At 38.5% G+C, this 4,732-nt stretch overlaps 1 protein-coding gene across 3 annotated transcripts in view; it reads right to left on the reverse strand.

Moving 5' to 3' along the window:
* The window catches only part of Dnaaf9 (dynein axonemal assembly factor 9), a 120,777-nt gene extending 119,171 nt beyond the window's left edge, over positions 1-1,606 (reverse strand). For 2 of the 3 annotated variants that reach the window (XM_048811237.1, XM_048811238.1), the window contains exon 1: positions 310-423. The gene's annotated coding sequence lies outside the window, so the exon portion shown is untranslated. Of the gene's footprint in view, positions 1-309; positions 430-1,467 lie in introns of those variants that run through there. The other variant, XM_015482476.2, reaches the window with a different exon arrangement.
* Positions 1,607-4,732: the final 3,126 nt, after the last annotated feature.

Consider the following 4,732-nt stretch of genomic DNA (forward strand, 5'->3'; position numbering starts at 1 on the left):
AATAATACAAGGGGGACAAATGAATGTCAGTAGAGTGGGCAGAGAGAGAAGAGGGGAGGGGAGGGGAGGGGAGGGGGGATAGTAGAGGATAGGAAAGGCAGCAGAACACAACAGACACTAGTATGGCAATATGTAAATCAATGGATGTGTAACTGATGTGATTCTGCAATCTGTATATGGGGTAAAAATGGGAGCTCATAACCCACTTGAATCAAAGTGTGAAATATGATATATCAAGAACTATGTAATGTTTTGAATAGCCAACAATAAAAAATTAAAAAAAAAAGAATTTTACCAACATAGACTTACCATCGAGAACTTCTTCAGAAAATCCTGTTTTCTCAAAATCACTGATATTCTGATTGTATAAACCAAACAGAAGATAATTTGCCAGCTCTCTGCAGCCTTCATTATACCTGCTATCAATTCCTGCAAGGCAAAGAAAGTTCTGATCAGCTGTTCTGTACTATGGGAGGCAAATGAGCCCCAATAATTAGCAAAACTCTGATGATCAAAGATGGCAGCTCATATCATCCAATATCCTTACTTGGATTACAAGATCTAAATATTTATCTTAGAAAATCAAATAGCACAGATTATTGAGACTAAAATAATCTGAGGATGTAAGGAACCAGATAATAATGCTTTGAGTCCTTCTATGGCTTGTTTAAGAGCGTAGAATACTCTCAGTCTTAAAAATAGATGTCTTAAAAATATTCACCTTTTTTTTTTGATATGGTGCATGGGGATTGAACCCAGGAATATTCTGTCACTGAGCTATGTACATCCCCAGCCCTATTTTTTAACAGGGTATCACTAAGTTGCGTACAGCCTCACTAAGTTGCTAAGGCCAGCGTTGAACTTGCTATCCTCCTGCCTCAGCCTCCCAAGTCACTGGAATTTCACATGTATGTCACCACTCCTGACTAATATTCACTTCTTGTGAAGATCTTTAGCAAAACATGTGGATGCAAATAAAGGCATTAAGGTGGCTTGAAAATAACATGAAGACGATAACAAGTGAATGGAACTATAAACACTCAGCATCTCATAAATATTAAGAGCAAGAAGACTAAGCACTGCACTGGATGCTGGACTACCTGCTAATGGCATTCATAAAGCTTACAGTCTAGTGAAGCTGGGTCAGAGATAATAAAAAGGCAATTAAATGATGCTGTCTTCACTACTGCCTCTTGATGCTTCAGGTATATATACCATCTGGTTCTGGGTATCTGTAAAGTCCCAGAGCCGTAGCAAGAGGAAAGGGTCTGGCAGAAGGAGTTCTAAGAATAAGAGTAAGGTAAGGGCTCCTTATCTCATTGGTGTCTCTCTATCCAACCTCATTAAAACAGCCACAGATTACAGGGGAATGAAAGCTAGGAGTTTATCTTACAATGATATAGTGTTATCATTTTACTGTGATAAGAATCTAAATTGCCCCCACCCTGAGTTGTTAAAAGTACGGACCTAGGATGCACAGGATCCCATCAGGCCGAGACTTGCTGCTCTGGGTTAGGATGCTCTGTATCTGGCGGAGTCGGCTACAGCTGCAAAAAGAACAGGAAACAGTTCTGAGCACCAGCACAACCTGATGATAAGAGCTGCACTTGGTATGAGATGCCCATGATAAGGCATGAGGAAGAGAAATGACTTTGCTAGGGATGGAAATCAGTCCTTGTTTGGTTCTAGCATCAAAACTACAAAACGAGTTCCTTTCTCTTCTGTTTTCTGGAAGAAACTGTACAGGACTGGCCTGAAGACTAAGTCTAATTACCGTTTACAAACTGGATAGCCCCTGGATCTATGGCTCAACAGAAGTTACAGCTTAAGGCCCTTCTCATGGTCAAATCCTGGTCAGGAATAAGACTCAGCAGCTTACTTCCAATGATGTCTCCTTTTTGAAGATTTTCTTTCTTTTTTTAACTTGTTTCTTCTTTTATGGTACTGGAATTGAACCCAGGATCTCACACAAGTGCTCTGCCACTGAGCTATATTACCCAGCACCCCCAACACCTTTTTTTGAGACAGGGTCTTGCTAAGTTGTGGAGGCTGGCTTGAATCTGCAATCCCTCTGCCTTAGCCTCCCAAGTAGCTGGGATCACAGGTGTGTACCACCCCTTCTTGAAGAAGAGTTTCCACACTGATTTTCCCTAACGGTAGTCTTCATCAGTGTGTTTCAAAAACAAACACAAACAAAAAAAACAAAGAAACTAGGTCTAATTCATTCCCACAGCTACTCCTTATGGAGGTATCAGCAGAAAATATGTTCTCCTTATGTATTCCCAGATATTAATGTCATTTCTAAGAACCCCATTTTCTCCAATCCAATAATCCTCCTTCCCAGCACTCCCAGAGAGGGGTGCCCAATTTTCTGCCCAAGATTAAGCCTTTGGACTAGGGATGTAGCTCAGTGGCAGAGCTCTTACCTAGCACTGGGTTTGATCCTTAGCACCACACAAACAAATAAAACAAAGGCATTCTGTCCATCTACAACTACAAAAAAATTAAGAAAAAAAGATTAAGCCTTCTACCTGGTCTTCCCATCACTTCTGCCTCTACTATTCAATATTCCCTAACACTCCTTATATGAAATCACTTCCCTAAAGTCAATAGAAATCCAGTCCTACCACACCATTAACTAAGATTATCCACAAACCCAATGACACTAACTGTTCTATCCATGACTGTGAGACTTCTCACCGCTTCTGAATCTGCTTCACTATAGTAACTGACACTCACCCAAACACAGGATTTCCAGTCAGACAACACTATTTCCCTTCTCTAATTCCCCAGCTTCCTTTCTCTTTTGGATTCTTTTCAATGGTCCTGTACCCTAACTTATTCACTCCATGACTTATAGTCACTGTTTTTATCAAGACTTTCACAATCTTCTACATGATATCAGAATTAGATAAAGGCAGAGAAAGAAAAGAAAGAACCAAACTACAAACCAATATCCATCACAAATATAGATACAAATCCCTTAACAGCCAGACATGGTGGCACATGCCTATAATCCCAGTGGCTCAGGAGATGAGGCAGGAGGATTACAAGTTCCAGGCCAGCCTCAATAACTTAGAGAATCCCTAAACAACTTAGTGAGACCCCTTTTCAAAATAAAAAAACAAAAAGTGCTGGGATGTAGCTCAATGGTAAAGTGCTCCTGGGTTCAATCCCCAGTACAATTTTTTAAAAAAGAAAGAAAGAGGGGGGGAGGGAGGGAGGGAGGGAGGGAAAAGAAAATAAAAAAATCCTTTAAAAACATTGCAAATAAGGGCTGAGGTTGTGGCTCAGAGGTACTGCACTCGCCTATCACATGCAGGGCCCTGGGTTCAATCTTAGCACCACATAAAAATAAATAAATACAATGAAGGTATTATGTCCAACTATAACTAAAAAATAAATATTAAAAAATATATTTGCAAATAAGAATTAAGCAACATATAGAAAGAATTACACACCACAACCAAGTAGAGTTGATTCCAGAGATAACCCAAGGATGGTTCATTATTCATAAATCAATCAATGTATGGCATAACATTAACAAACTAAAGAAGAAAAACCATGCATTCATATAACTTATGCAGAAAAACCATTTGACAAAATTCAACATTCACTCACAATAAAAACATTCAGAAAACTAAGAATAGACTGCTTTCCTCAACTTGGAAAAAAAAATATAAACAAAACCTTTCTGAGCCAAGTTCAGAATGTATATAATGATGAAAGGCAATCAGGAACAAGGTAAGAATATCTGCTCTCATCATTCCCATTTAACAAACATTGGAAGTTCTAGCCAATAGAATACAGTAAGAGAAACAGATTAAAGACATAAAAAATGGAAAGGAAAAAATAAAATTGCCCCTATTTGCAGATATGGCCTATTAACAAATATTCACAGAGAGAAAGTAGAATGGTGGTTGCTAGGGACCAGGGGGAAGAGGGAGCAAGGAGTTTAATAAGAACAGAATTTATATTTTGTGAGATGAAGAGAGTTACGAGGATGGATGGTAGTGCTTTTAGTCTAATAAGTTATATGAATGTACTTTAATGCTACTAAACTGTGCAGTTAAGACCAGCTAAGATGAAAATAATTGTTACGTGCACCTTAATACAACTTTTTAGACTTTTTTTGTTCTTTTTTGATGTATTTTGACATATTATACATACATAAAGTAAAACACTCTAATTAGAATCTCATTCTTGCAGTTGTACATGATGTAGAGTTTCACTGGTTGTGCATTCATATATGAACACAGCAAAGTTATGTCTGATTCATTCTACTGTCTTTCCTATTCCCATCCTGCTTCTCTTCCCTTCATTCCCCTTTGTCTAAGCCAATGAACTTATATCCCCCCTCCTTATTTTATGTTAGTATCCACATACCAGAGAGAACATTTGGCCTTTGGTTTTTTGAGATTGGCTTGTTTCCCTTAGCATGATATTCTCTAGCTCCTTCCATTGACCAGCAAAGGCCATAATTTCATTCTTCTCTATGGCTGAGTAATATTCCATTATGCATATATTCCACATTTTCTTTATCATTCATTTGTTGAAGAGTACCTAGGTTGGTTCCATAGCTTAGCTATTGTGAACTGAGCTGCTACAAACATTGATGTGGCTGTGTCATTGTATTATGCTGATTTTAAGTCCTGCAGCACATATACCTAACTAGGCCAAATGGTGGTTCCATTATTTTCTGAGAGTGGTCGCACCAATTTGCAGTTCCCCA

Source organism: Marmota marmota, unplaced genomic scaffold (genome assembly GCF_001458135.2).
Source record: "Marmota marmota marmota unplaced genomic scaffold, marMar, whole genome shotgun sequence".
Lineage (NCBI taxonomy): Eukaryota > Metazoa > Chordata > Mammalia > Rodentia > Sciuridae > Marmota > Marmota marmota.